Genomic DNA, 16,079 nt, shown 5'->3' on the forward strand with positions numbered 1-16,079 from the left:
TTTCACATTTTCAGGTATCTTTATAGTAATGCCTCACTCCTCTGTACCAATTTTCCTTATTAGCTTTTTCTCACATTTCTATAAAGAACCACCTGAGACTGGGTAATTTATAAAGAAAAGAGGTTTAATTGGCTCACTGTTCTGCAGACTGTACATGAAGTATACCAACTTCTGCTTCAGGGGAGGCCTCAGGAAATTTACAATCATGGTGGAAGGCAATGGGGAAGCAGGCATGTCTTACATGGCTGGAGCAGAAGGAAGAGGTGGGTAGGTGCCACAGACTTTTAAACAACCATATCTCTCAAGAACTCACTATCATGAAAACAGCACCAAGAGGGAGATCCACCCCCATGACCCAATCATATCCTACCAGGCCCTGCCGCCAACATTGGGGATTATAATTCAACATGAAATGTGAGTGAGGACACAGATCCAAGCCATGTCAATAAATATGCTGAATAATAGAATTATGACTTACCTAAATATGAAATGTCATGGAAAAAAGATAGCTAGAGATGATATATTTGTCACAGACAATCCACAATGTGTGTATTCACATGTGGATACTATTTTAAATTGTATTTTTAAATTAAAAATTGCCTTCCTCTCCTGAAAATTATTTGTAAATTAGAAATATCATGATATAATTCCTGTTATTCCATACATACTGTTGGATATGTATATTTCAAATGGCCTTTTTCATATCCATTAGTGTCTCTTTTTCAGAAAAGATAAAGAGAAAATTATGCTTTCCCACAGAGAGCTTAAGATCACAAATCACCACCACTTAACAACTTACTCATGTAACCAAACACCACCTGTTCCCCAATAAGCTTTAGAAATAAATGAAAAATAAAAATAAATAAAAATATTGAAAAAGACTACCTTGTCTTTTTGATTTCTAATTTCTATTGCATTTTTCTCAAAGTAGTCTTACTGACTATTTAACAACCCAACATTAGTTTAACACCTACTAGATGGAAGGCACTGTGTTAGTCCCTGAGGATTACAAAAATAAATTTTAAAACTATCACTGTCTTTAAGGCCTACATATTCCTGTGATGACAAAGGTATTTATACAGAAACCAGGTTTTTGTGGGGATACAAATCACCACAAAACAAGATTTAATATTTATACCAGGTGAAAAAAAGTCTTCAAAGGAGCTGAGGATGCTTAGTTGAGCAGTGAAAATATTTAGAATCTGGACTGTAGAAATGAGAAGTGAGAAAGCAAAAATGTTTGCCTGAAAAACTGAGTAATTATAATGAATTAAATTTTAAGATTTAATTTTCCTTGTTTGCACAAGGCTAATGTATAATTTTGATGTATTGCTTTAACAAATATTGTAGAATTTATATTTCTCCTTATTTTGATTTGAAACATTTTTGATTTAGACATACTGAGCACTCTGGCTTATGCAAAACTTTTAAAACTAGTTGTAATTTTCAATGATCATCCTACTGTTTCAAATATACCTATTCAGGTGAAATTCCAAAGTTCATGAAAATATGAGGAATAAATTATTTGTGATCAACCTAATCTGTCACGTTCTCAAAAGGTCAGAACGGATCCCTTTATTGTAAATCCATTGACACATGAATCTAATCTAAATAAGATGAAAGAACTAATTGATATACTGGCAGTTTACTTATGATGCTTCCAGGATTTGTTACAAAAATTATCTGTTAAATAAATTAAATAATTTAAGGTTTTATTGGATGACTAATACCCTGTAGGAATAAACCAGTTCAACCCTCCCTATTTTTCTGACTTCCCTCATCTGCATTCTGAAGGTCACTATCAACATTGTTGTCTTCAGCTCTTCTGATGTCCTAGATATTCACAAAGCATACCACAACCTCTTCTGCCAAACATGATCAAAGCTTTGAAGTCAATGAAAGAGTTTTAGAGCAAAACTTCCAAAAGTGTCACAGACTTTTTTTAGCACTTGTTACCAAGGGACTACAGAAAGTAGATATAGCTCACTGTGCATAATTTGCTATATTTTAGCAAAAGCTTCAGTATGGAATATCAACTTATTATTATAACTTACTTGAGAGTAGCAGTAATTTTCATCCATGCCTTACATTATTCTTATAATTTTTTATAACGTGCTGCCAAGAAGAAGCAATTCTTACTGGATAAGAGATTGAGGCTCTACTTCATGAGGCAGAGAGAGAGGGAGAGAAAGAGAGAGAGAGAGGAAAAAAAACTCACCATGAGACAATTATTAACATGGTTTAGATATTTGCCCCTTCTAAATTTCATGTTGAAATGTAATCCCAGGCCAGACATGATGACTCACGCCTGTAATCACAATACTTTGGGAGGCTAAGGTAGGTGGATCGCCTGAGTTAAGGAGTTTGAGACCAACCTGGGCAACATGGCAAAACCCCATCTCTACCAAAAACAGAAAAAGATTAGCTGGGTGTGGCGGCACACACCTGTGGTTCCAGCTGTTCAGGAGGCTGAGGTGGGAGCAGCACTTGAGACTTGAGCCTGGGAGGGAGAGATTGCAGTGAACACCACTGCACACGAACCTGGGTGACAGAGTGAGACCCCCATCTCAAAAAAATAAATAAATAGAACAAAATAAAAAGGAAATGTACTCCCCATTGTTGGAGGTGGGCCTCATGAGAAGTGTTTGGGTGTTTAAATCATGGAGGGTAGATCTCTCATTGCCTGAATTCTCACAAGATCTGGCTGTTGGGAAGTGTGTGGCACCTCCCTCCTCTTTGGCTCCTGCTCTCACCACATTATGTGACACATCTGTTCCAGCTTCACCTTCCACCATGAGTAAAAGCTCCCTCAGTTCTCACCAGAAGCAGATGTGGGCACTATGCTTTCTGGAAAGCCTAAAGAACTGTTGGACAATTAAACCTCATTTCTTGGTAAATTATCCAGCATTGGGTATTTCTTTATAGCAGTGCAAGAATGGCCTAATTCAGTTATATTTAAATAATACTAATGAAATTTACTGAGTAGTAATGATGTATAAGATATTGAGCTAAACAGCTTATCTCATACTTCAAACTTGTAGGCATCCTCATATAATAAAAAGATCTGATGTTTATAGTAATGAAAGTTTGAATTCAAAACTTGACTCTTAACTATCTGGGTATCTTGAATAAGTTGCATATCCTCTTTCAGTCTCTTCTTATCTTTAAATGAGGGACAATAATATCTAACAAACACTATGAATCTAAAACCTCTTGTATAGTACATAACACTTAATAGCGTCCTCAATAAATTCAAAACCTAAAAGTAGCAAGGAAATTTTATCCATGCTTTGAATAATATTGTCCTGATGTTTATCACTACCTGGCCCTAGTTTCCCCAACAAATTCAATTAGTCAGAAAGCTGACTACGGATGACTTTTCATATGCAAAAATCTAGCATTGGGGACATATTGGCATTGAATCAAAAGACAGAAATTATTAATACACTGCCTTGGTTATAGCTGACTAAGTCAGTTGACCTTCTGTTTGGATTCCCATGGTAGCTTTACGTATGTAAGTTAATTTATTTCTCACTATTTTCCTGACCTCCCTCATCTGTAGTTTGAAGACCACTAGTATTGTCTTCAGCTACTCTGATGTCCTAAACATTCACAAGACACACCACGACCTTTTCTGCCAAACATAATCAAAGCTTTGAAGTCAATAAAAGTTTTTATAGACACTTCCTGACAGCTCTCCTATGATGAGCAGTTGATAGGTTGTGCCTTCTGTATAATTACTGCTAACATTTATCAGTATGCCTGAATATGTTTGCTTTGGATCTGGATTCTTTCTGAATATGTTTACAATCTCTCAAAAATGTTGTGTAGTGCTCTATGTTCAAAAATGTTGTATATCAGTCCTTAGACAGAGATTTACTTTTTTTTCAGTTGCTTTTTGCTGGTGTGCAACATGCAAATTGATATTTATATGCTAAATTTAATGCAAATTGTTATTTGAATGCTAAATTTTCTGAATTCATTTGCTAATTCTTACAGTTTATCAATAGATTCTTTTGGATTTTTCACATCTATAATCATGTTATCCATGACAAATAATGAGTTATTTCTTCCTTTCCAAAACTTGGGCCATTTCTTGCTGGCTAGACTCTTCAGTACAATGTTAAATAGAAGGGATGACAGTGAGCATCCTGTATTTCACCTGATTTTATGGTGTAAATATCAAATATATCACCATTAATCAGGAAGTGTACAATGAGAGTTTTGTAGATGTTCTTTAATAAATTAAATATGTTTATTTCTATTTTTACTATGCTAACACTTTAATGTGAATGGATGTTGAGTGGTGCCAAATGCTTTTTTTCCTGCAGCTGTTGAGATAATTATATAATTTCTCCTTTCTTTCCTTAATATACTGGATTATATTGATTTCTGAATTTTGAAACAACCTGAAATAGAATTACTGTTATCTAACTTGATTCAGTAATCAGCTAATATAATTTAGGATTTTTTGCATCTATACTTATGAGAGGTATTAACCTGTAATATTTGTTTCTTCTAACATCCTAGTCAGATTTTGTTGTCAAGATTGTACTACCTAGGAAATTTTAAAATATGTCTTTTTTTCCATTATCCAACAGATCTTAAGTGAGGTTGGTGTTATTTTTATCTTAAATGTTTGGAATAATTTATTACTAAACTCATCTGCCCCTGGAATTTCCTATGTGGAGAAGTTTTCATTTTCAGGCATATTTCTTCACTAGACATAGGACTATTCAATTTGTATAATGCTTCTTGTGTATGTGTTTATAAATTTAATTTTAAAGTAACTTTCCTGTTTTATCAAAATTTTACAATTTATCTATTTATTTATATTTTTTTCCAGATATAGGGTGTCACTGTGATGCTCATGCTGGTCTCAAATTCCTGGCCTTAAGTGACCCACCTATCTGGGACTTCCAGAGCTTTGGGATTACACATATAAGCCACTATGCTGGGTCTAACATCTATAATTTAATGGCATCATTTTTTTCTTTCATTTTTATTATTTTCTAGTTTCTAAAGAAAGTTCATTCCAAGCGGAAAGGCTGAGATGGTTCCACATGGGAAGCATGGATTCCTAAGAATGAAAATCAGTGTTCCAAAGTGTAGAGGTTTGGTGTTGCTTATATAGACAGTTTAGAAAATTTTACCAGAATTTCAACACCTTTCTAAGTAAAGATTAATGCTTAGTTACAATGATCTGATTAGTAGAATATATCTTTTTTTTTTTTTTGAGGAACAGTATATTTAACATTTCATACTGAAGATGTAACTGTCACAGGGTTTAAGGGATACAAATGCAGGAATCTTACATGTATACATTGTGTAGTGGTGAAGTATGCTTTTATTGTACCCATCACCCCAACAGATAGTTTTCCAATCCTCATCCCATCCCACTCTCCCACCTTTTGTAGTTTCCAATGTCTATTATCCACTCTGTATGTTCATGTGTACCCAGTGCTTTGCTCCCACTTGTAGGGGAGAACATTTGACTTTCTGAATTATTTCACTGAGGATGATGACCTCCAGTTCCCCATCCATGTTGCTGCTAAAAGTATGATTTCATTCTTCTGTATGGCTGAGTAGTATTCCATGGTGTGTGTATATCATATATATTTAGGTCACATGTATATATCACTTTATTATATATATACATATATACATTATATATATACACACATCACATTTTCTTTATCCAATCCTCTGTTGATAGACACCTAAGTTGATTCCATAGCTTTGCTATCATAAATAGTGCTGTGATAAACAAGGTGCAGGTATCTTTTCAATATAATTATTTATGTCTCTTTGGGTATATACCTAGAAGTTAAATTGCTAGATCAAATGGTAGTTCTATTTTTTCATTATCTGAAAAATCTCCATACTGTTTTCCATAAAGGTTGCACTAATTTGCATTCCCACCAGTAGTGTATAAGTGTTCCCTTTTCTCCACATCCTTGCCAAAATCTTTTGTTTTTAGACTTTTTAATAATAACATTTCTGACTAGTATAAGATGGTATCTCATTGTGGTCTCTGATGATTAGTGACGTTAAGCATTTGTCAGTATGTTTTTTGGCAGCTTATATGTCTTCTTTTGAAAAATGTTCACGTCTTTTGCTTACTTTTTAATAGAGTTTTTTTGTTTATCTCTTGTTGAATTGTTTGAGATCCTCGCAGATTCTGGATATTAGCCCTTTGTCAGATGCGTAGTTTGGAAATATCTTTCCCATTTGTCTGTTTACTCTGTTAATTCTTTTTTTTTTTTCTTTTTGTTTTGGAGAAAGTTTTTGTTTAATTAAATCCCATTTGTTTATTTTTGTTTTGTTGTGTTTGCTTTTGAGGACTTAGTCGTAAATTCTTTTCCTAAGCCAATGTCAAGAAGTGTTTTTCCTAGATTTTCTTCTATAATTTTATATTTTCAAGTTATACGTTTAACTCTTTAATCCATCTTGGCTTAACTCTTGTATATTGTGAGAAATATGGCTCCAGTTCATTTTCTGCACATGGCTTCCAGTTTTCCCAGCATCACTTATTGAATAGGGCATCCTTTCCCCAGTGTATATTTTTGTTGACTTTGTAGAAGATCAGTGTGCTGTAGGTATGTGGCTTTATTTCTGCATTCTCTATATGGTTCCATTTGTGTATGTGTCTATTTTTATACCAGGACCATGATTTTTTGTTTACAATATCCTTGTAGTATAATTTGAAGTCAGGTAATATGATGCCTCAAATTTCGTTCTTTTTGCTTAAGATTGTTTTGGTTATTAGACTTTTTAAAAATTTCCATATGAATTTTACTATTGTTCTTACTGATTCTGTGAGAAATGACCTTGGTAATTTGATAGGAACTGCATTGAATCTGTAGATTGCTTCAGGCAGTATGGTCATTATAACACTATTCCCTCTTCCAGTCCATGAGCATGGAATGTTTTTGCATTTGTTTGCATAATGCGATATTACTTTCATCAGTGCTTTGTAGCTCTCCTTATACAAACCTTTCACTGCCTTGGTTAAATATATTCTTAGGTATTTTTTGTAGCTATTGTAAATGGGTTAACCTCTTGATTTGACTCCTGGCTATATCATTATTTGTTGTATTGAAATGCTACTAATTTCTGCACATTTTTATATCCTGAAACTTTACTTAATTTATTTCTTAATTTTTTGAGTTTTTTGGTTGAGTCTTTAGACTTTTCTAGACACAAGATCATATCATCAATGAGAATAGATAATTTAGCTTTGTTCCAAACTGGATGCTTTTTATCTTTTTCTCTTTCTTTATTGCTCTAGCAAGGACTTCCAGTACTGTATTGTATAACCGTGGTGAAATTGGACATCCTTGTCTTTTTCCACTTTTTGGAATGCTTTCAACTTTTCCCTGTAAGTATGATGTGGCCATTGGTCTGTCCTAAACAACCTTTATTATGCTGAGATATGTTCCATGTATGCCTAAGTTGTTGAGAATTTTTATCATGAAAGGATGCTGAATTATATTAAAAGCTTATTTCTATTTCTATTGAGATGATCCTAAGTTTTTTGTCCTTAATTCTATGTGATGCATCACATTTATTGATTGAATGGATGATTTATTTATTGAAGGATGGTTGAACCATCCTTGCATCCTTGGGATAAATCTCACCTGATCATGATGTATTATCTGTTTGATGTGCTGTTGGATTTTACCTGCTAGTATTTTATTGAAGGTTTTTGTATCTATGTTCACTAGGGATATTTGTCTGTAGTATTGTTTCTTTGTTGTGTCCTTGTCTGGTTTGGGTATCTGGGTGATACTGGAGTTGTACAATGAGTGAGAGAGAATTTCACTTTCCTTGATTTTTTAGAATAGTTTCAGGAGGACTGATACTCATTGTATGTCTGGTAGAATTTGGCAGTAAATCCGTCTGGTATTGGGCTTTATTTTGGTTGGGAGATGTTCAACTCATCACGTATTACTGGTTTACTCAGGAGTTCTATTTCTTCCTAGTTCAATCTCAGGCAGTTATGTGTTTCCAGGAATTTATCCATTTCCTCTAAGTTTTGTTGTTTGTGAGACTATAGTTGTTCATATAGTATCTGATGATCATTTGTATTTTTGTGATATCAGCTGTAATGTCTGCTTCTTCATTTCTGGTTGTATTTATTTGGCTCTTCTCTCCTTGGTTAGTTTAGCTGGTAGTTTATTAACTTTTTTATCTTTTCAAAGACTCAACTGCTCATTTCATTGATTCTTTGTATTTTTTAAATCTCTATTTCATTTAATTCTGCTCTGATCTTTGTTACTTCTTTTATTCTGCTAACTTTGGGTTTGATTTGTTCCTTTTTTAGTTTCTTGAGGTGCAATTTTAAGTTATTAACTTGTGATCTTTCTACTTTTTTGATGTAGGCTTTTAAAGCTATAAACTTTCCTGTTAGCACTGCTTTTGCTGTATCCCACAGGTTTTGGTATGTTGTGTTTCCATTTTCATTCATTTCAAAAAGTTTTTCAATTTCCAGCTATACCTCTTCATTGACACAGTGATCATTAAGGCATGCTGTTTAATTTCCATGTATGTGTATATTTACCAGACTTTGCCTTGGCATTGATTTCTGACTTTATTCCACTGTGGTCTGAGTAAGTACTTGATACAATTTTGATTTTTAAAAATCTGTTAATACTTATTTTTCACCTAATATTTGGTCTGTCTTAGAGAATATTCTATGTGATGATGAAATAACGCATATTCTCTAGTTGTTAGGTAGAATGACATTTACAGACCAAATATTAATGATCACTGTTTGGTCACTTTAGTCCCAGATGGCTGAAAGCTTTGTTCATTCATTTTTTATTCTGTTTCTCTTATTTTTGTCTGACAGGATTATTTTGAAAGTCTTGTCTTCAAGTTCTGAGATGCTTCTTCTTGGTCTAGTCTGTTATTAAAACTTTTGAATGTATTTTTTATTTCTTTCAATGAATTTTTTAATTCCAGAATTTCTATTCTATTTGTCTTTAAGATGTTCATGTCCTTGGTAAATTTCTCCTTAATATCCTGGATTGATTTTCTGATTTCTTTGTATTGATTTTCAGGTTTACCTTGCATTTCATTGAGATTCTTTAAAATCAGTATTTTGAATTCTTTATCTGAACTTTTGAGGAATTCTTTTTGATTGGGATCTGTTATTGGACAATTTTGGTCCTTTGATGGTGTCATATTTCCCTGATTTTTCATGTTTCCTGTGTCCCTCCATTGATTTTGATGCATCTTGTATAGCAGTCATTTTTTCCAAGTTTTTGAAATTGCTTTCATAGGGGAGAATGTTTTTCCTAAGGATATGTATATGTTGTTGATTCAGTTAAGATACTGTGGCTTTGCTTTCGGGTACTCATGGTAGTGTGATCTTTGTATGAATATTTTGGCAGTACACAGGGCAGTAGTCTTTGTGATTTCTTGAGTGACTTAGGGCACAGCTAAAAGTTGAGGTTATAGTGGAGTTAAGCTAGTGACCTGGACACCAACTAAGTCAGTCTTCAGGTCCTGGTGGTGGTAACAGTGGGGTCCTTTCAGGCCCCAGAGCAGCAACTTACACTGGCTTTAGTGTTTGTGAGTCTGGGAGGGCTGATTCTTGAGCCTTCAGGTGGCTTGCTTAGAAATTAATAGTAAGAGCAGTGGTCCCAGTATGTGGGTGAGTTCTCAGGCCCCTTGGTAGCTAATGTGGTACGGGTGATGGTAGCAGCAGTGATGGCGCAACCCACTGGGACCCAACCAGTGCATGATGTTGTTGCTGGAAGCTGTGATGGGTTAGGTGGGCTAGTCTCCAGTCCCACAGCCATCTGTAGCAGGGCAGTGAGTATTGTCCTAACTATGTTTAAGAGAGCTTTGTCTCACTTGTCCCTCTCCCAGCTGGATGGTAGCTGCAACTATGTCACCTCAAACTTGGCCCAAGGTCAGGGCACAGCCCAGTGTTAGGCTCTCAGAATGGCACTCTGGGCCTGTGACCAGGGAGTGTAGGGTTCCCTCAGGCAAGAAGCATGGGCAAAAAGCTATGGGGAGAGCAGTTTACTTGAGTCTTGGTCTTACAGCAGCCCATAGTAGGGCACTGGGTATTGACCTAGATGTGCATTGGGAAGCCTGGTTTTCCTGTACCTCCTTAACTGGGCATTAGCTGCAGCCATGTCAAGTCAAACTCAGCTCAAGGGCAGGGCATAACCAAGCATTAAACTCTCAAAATGGCACCTTGAGTCTCTAGTCAGGGAGGGTGGTCTCCTCCCATGCAGGCAGTGTTGGCAAGAAGCTGTGGTGAATATAGTCCAGTTGCGTCTCAGTCTCACAGCAGCCTATTGCAGGGAAGTAAATATTGTCTTAGATATGCATAGGATACCTTTGTCTTCTTGTTCCTCCTTGTCCAGGTGGCAGCTACAACCACATCAGCCTGAACTCAGGCCTAGGGTGAGGTATGGCTCAGCATTAAGCTCTCAAAATGACACCCGCCCTGGGCCTGGGACCAGAGAGGGCAGAGTACCTTCCAGTCTAGCAATATGGGCAAGAAGCTATGGGGAATGTAGTCCACTTACATCTCAGTCTCACAGCAGGGCAACAGGCACCCTCCTAGGAGTGCAGGGGAGTGCCCGGTCTCTTCTTTCTCTTGTTGGAGTACTGCAGTAGCAGCAGCCATGTTTGTAGATCTCCAGTATCTAGGCTCTCAAGATGGCTCCAAGCTGAGGCTACTCCAAGCTCAGGTACCTGTGAAATTTTGTACGGGTTCTCTTTCTGGAAAAACATCTCTGTGCAATCTTTAGCCAGCTCTGTATGTCAAGTCCAAGGCCCTAATGAGTCAAGGGTTTCTTTGGTGGCCAAGATAGTAAAATCTGATTTTGGAGCCTGGGGGTTTCTCGCTTACTATTTCCCCATGTCCAGGAGGCTCTCCTGAATTTTAGCTGGTTCCTTGCTGGTCAAGCTGTCTTCCTCTCTCTTTACCTACTTTGGGTGCTTCTTGTCACTGCTCTGGGGAATCCTAGCATTGTCTCCTATATGATCTGTTTAAAATGTGAGTATCTACCAACTATTCTGATATCTACTTACTATCCTTGTTTCTCTCCTAGGAGGAGGCACATATTACCTATGTCTAGCTAGCCATCTTTATATGATGCACAGACAGTGAGTTTCATGGACATGCACCCACAGCAGGTCTGCATCTACCAGCCAGTTTTCACTATTTTTAACTATCACTTTAATTTCCCTAGAATCTAATAATGCTGCCCTCACTTTCATTCCTGTGTTTTGTGCTAACATTTAATCTTCATAACCACCATATATAATAGGTATTATTTTCCATTTTTATAGAAAAGCAAACAAATCACAAAGAGCTAAGAAGTTGTCCAAGTTTACCTGGATATTGAGCACAAAGTCAGGACTTAGAGCAAGGTCTGTAGCCTCAAAAGCCTGTATTCTGTACAACCATGCCATACTCGCTTATAACAGTAATATGGAACAAAGTCACTAGGTGGAACCCCATAAAATCTGTGCTTGCCACAGGCCCAGTATTAATCACTTTAGTCCATTGGATGCTGATGCTGGAAAGGATGAAGGAAATCAGTGATGCTACCCCTTCATTCTCACAGAGGAGAAATCTGAGAACTAGCTAAGGAAGAGAATAGCCTAGGTCACACATTGATTTAGTAATATGCCCCAGATCAGCACCCAGAATGTGTATTGCCATAGGTCTTTGCATTTGCCACACTTACTGTTTTTCTTCCATGGTTATAAACAGAAAAGATGTACAGCTTACATAAAATCAGGAGAAATATCTGATCCATCTTTTCTATGGCAAGACAAAGCAGGGCTGGAAAACATGAATTAGCTTGTGAACACACATTCTCAGCCAGAGGAAGTGTGCTTCATAGTTAGGGCTCACAACAGTGTGCGTTACAATAAAAGTATCTAGGTTTCCTCTTATAGATCATCAAATGGTTTTTACATCACTTGCCTACTGCACCTAAATGCCACGGCTTGGGCATACTGAGGGGAAAACAGTGTCTAGTTTTTCCACTCACAAATTTTGTGGTCGGAGGCAAGTTTTCTGCCCACTGCTTCCACGGAGTAAAATGGTACCATCTGCTGTGCCTAATGGGCATAATCAGAGCGTGGAGTTATGGGGTCTTGAGATGAGATGATTGTAACAAAAACCTGATTATGACAGACTATCATTGATAGCTTTGCTGCCCCTTCAGTTCTATCATAATCCCTTTACACAATGACAACCTGCTACCATGCCACTGTCCTAGAAGGGAATATCACAATTGCATACAACAATCTCAAAAATAGAAGTAATACAACAAATAAGGGTGGTCGTATTGTTGAAAATAATGCTGTCCAAAAATTGTTTAAAAAATTCGCCTTTTCTATGCTATCTCATTCCTCCCAGCTAGATTTACATTTAGAAGAACACTAAATGAGACTTTATCCTCGCAGCTGAAAAAATCGGGTCTTCTGATAGAAAGCTTTTGTGTCAGTTAATATATTTATGTAAAAGGTAGAGTAGCTAGAATTAGAGGTGCTCCATATATAAAGATTAATTAGACTTCTAGAATTTTCATTGCTAAATTTGTAAATTCAAAGTAAAAAAATAACTCAGTTTCAGGGAAAAAAAAAGGAAAAAAAAGTCTTACAACATTTACAGAAAAGGATATAAGAAAGAACTTACTATGTATTGCAACCAAATCTGTGAGTTGGGTAATATTATTACAATGTTTCAGAAAAAAAAGTTAAGAACAACAAAAAATAAATTGTGTAATGGATAATTGTTAGAGCTGGAATTCTGTATTTGATCTTTTTGGCTCCAAAGCCTGTCATTTGAACTACTACACACTTAGGATCACTGTTAGGCCTGTATCCTACCTCTTTTTTACTTTTAAAGAAATAACTGGCAAAAATTTATCATTGTAATGTATTATGTAGAACTATTTTCTTTTACCTTTAATTTTCTAACAACAGATACAAAAACAAGACAGCAGAAAAATACACAATATTGTTGCTAAAACAGTGATCGTTGTAGAACAAAATGATAGGAGACCTGTGTGTATATATCCTTCTTTCTCTTGTTTTCTGTATGTAGTGACGTTACTTTAAAACTTAAAGAAGAGTATTAAAGAGACTGGAGAGAAGTTAAGATAAAAATATTTAAGAATTCTGAAAAAGCCAGCAACTTTTCTTTCTACCTCTTGATAAGTCTGAGATGACATCCTTTGACACCTGTTTCCTCCTCCCTATCCATTCTCAGTATCTAGAGCCCTGACATCATACACACACACACACACACACACACACACACACACACTGCCACATTTCCTACTTTCTCTTTGATAATACCCATTCAAACTGAGCTTTGCACCTCTGGAATTGGTTCTCCTGGTTCCCGGAGTCCCTCCTGCTGTGAGATTTGCTCTGGCTCTGGACTATCCCTGCCTGCTTACTACCTACCCTCCTTTTCTTACTCTTGTCACACCAGTAATTAAGGAACACATGCATTTTTTAAAACAAATCGAAATTTGCTGTAGCTCTCTGCCATAGTACAAGCTTTGCCTCAGAAAAATCATTTCCACGTAGTTACCTCCAACTATTTACCTTTCGGGTATGTCCTGCACCCTGGCGCCTTCCCTACATTACACTCTCCCTCCCCAGGGGTTGCTTATTCCATCCTTAAGTCTCTGTACTCTCTTCCAGCCCTTCGTTTAAATTTGCCTTTTTATAATACAAATATTTGTTCATATTTATCCATTCCCTTGGTCTATGAGATCCTTAAAAGCAGAGATCTGGTCTTGTTTGACTTTATAACTTCATATCCTAGGATAGTACCTCCATAAAGTAGCTATTCAATAGTAGTAATAATAATGTCAATGATGATGATGACAACGATGACGAAGAATGGATGGATGGATGGATAGATTAATGGATCAACAATGAAACAGATCAATAAATGAAAAGATATACATAAGCAGTAGGTGAGATGTTTGAAATTCCCCCAACAAAAACCCGACTATGAGGCCTGGTATAATTTGTGTGCAAATCCTCTGTCTTATCTTCTTGACTATGAAATCTGTCTGGGGTGGCTACTCCAACAGCGTCTCCAGCGCTACTAAAGTACAAGCCTGTTAGAAGTTGCTCTATGCATAGAAAGACCTCACAACATCAGATCCTGGATTCTGCTTCTCAATCTGCCTTAAATTAGGCTGTGACCTTGGCCAAGTTGCTGTAATTTTCCTAAGAAAATTCTGTTTCTTCATCTAAAATGGGAATAGTAACCCATGCCCATATGTCCACCCCATGTGAGGTATTATGAAGGTGCGATACATGACAGGCTTGCGAACAATAAAGTGTGATGCAAATTTAAGAGTGATCACTAAATGTTGTTTCTCTTCTTATGTATCCAGTCCTGATTTTATCCTCAGGTGAATTTTTTTTTTTTTCATGTCAGCTATAACATGCTCATTTCTAAAACCTGTTAATTCCATAGGATTTGTTGGTGAGGAGGCAGAGTATACTGTGCTAAGAATATGGACATTTGATTTAGATTTTCATATAAATCTTGGCTTCATTATTTATTAGCTACATGATTTTGGAAGTTTATACAACATTTTTGCTCCTTAATTTCCTTATCTCCAAAACAGGAATATTAGTATATTTCTTAATGGTCCAATATAAAAACTAAATATTATAATATTATAATCTAATGTTACAGTATATATAAGCTCCTTGTACATACATAGTAGGTACTTTGTAGAGTGGAGTCCTGAATAGAGAGGAGTGTCCAAGGACTGCACAAACCCAAATTCTAGTGGTAAAGACTCTTCCCAATTGGCTGAGGTTAAAAATAATATAAAATGATAAACTTTAACTCTTCACAGAAAATTAACTAGAATTAACTTAAGAAATCCAGGAAGAGTCAGTCCTATTCTTGAAATTTGAGATCAGTAATTGCTTCCAAATATTCATGTATCACAGCCATAATCATTGTTAATACTAAGTATTATTCAGACTTACTTTTTTGAATGATTAAAGTTAGATGCTGTTTAGCAATATACTCCATAAAATCACAGGTTTGATATGCTAGTTAAATTTATTCTGATACATAGGAGAATAAATATTTTGTCTAAAACACATAATACAGAACCACCACCAAAAGTAAGAAAAGAGAAAAAAAGTTGTATGCTACCTAAATGGTTTACAGAATTCTTCATTGGAAGCTTCCTTCTGCAAGTGTTTATGCCCTTAAATCTTGCTCACAATTTTGTCATTAACTGGATTTAAAATAGCCACAAGGAATGAAATAACACTATGGCTTGAAACGTTTAAAATCAGTTTTAAAGTTTGTATTACACAAAGAGTAAGTTTTTGCTTGCTCAGAATATCAAATTTCTATTGTACCTCAAATTTCTAGTCTACCTCAAGCAAGTACCTGGCAAATCATTGGCATCTATAGGATTTTGGTACATGGGATGCATGGAGGAGAGTAATTCATCTTATGCTTATTTGCATTTAAAGCCACAAACACTCTCTGAGTGTTAATCACTAATTCATCAAATAGTTAATTAAACTAGAAGTTTCAATTCCATCTGAGAAGTGAACTAATAGAGGTTTATGCAGAGTAACAAGGGGCACCAAGTAAAAGTATCTTACCTACCAAGCAAGGGGAAATTTGGTAAAAGAGAGGAATCTTATTTAACTTTCTTGTAATCCATTCTACCTTTATTATCTATATTTTCTAGAACCTTACTTCAGACCTTTAAAAACTTAGGAAACCAGAGTTTCCTAACTGGCTTCCCTGCCTCTGGCTCACTTTATTGTCTACAAACATTTACATGGCTCCTATTTATTCTTCATTTATTCTTTGGATAAATATTGACTGAGCCCTTACTATGTGCCAGGCACTGTGCTGGAACTCTGATCAAGTCACCACCCACTTCAGCCCCTCCCTGTAGCCTCTGGCTGGAGTCTACATTTCTTTACTTGGCATTCAAGGCCCATGTTTATCTGGCCCTGCTTGCTTCCTGACCACTCCTTTTCCAGCAACTCCTATTCCAGCCCTGCTGCATTGCTTGCTTCTC

Source organism: Trachypithecus francoisi, unplaced genomic scaffold (genome assembly GCF_009764315.1).
Source record: "Trachypithecus francoisi isolate TF-2019V2 unplaced genomic scaffold, Tfra_2.0 Lachesis_group8, whole genome shotgun sequence".
In the NCBI taxonomy this organism is placed as follows: domain Eukaryota; kingdom Metazoa; phylum Chordata; class Mammalia; order Primates; family Cercopithecidae; genus Trachypithecus; species Trachypithecus francoisi.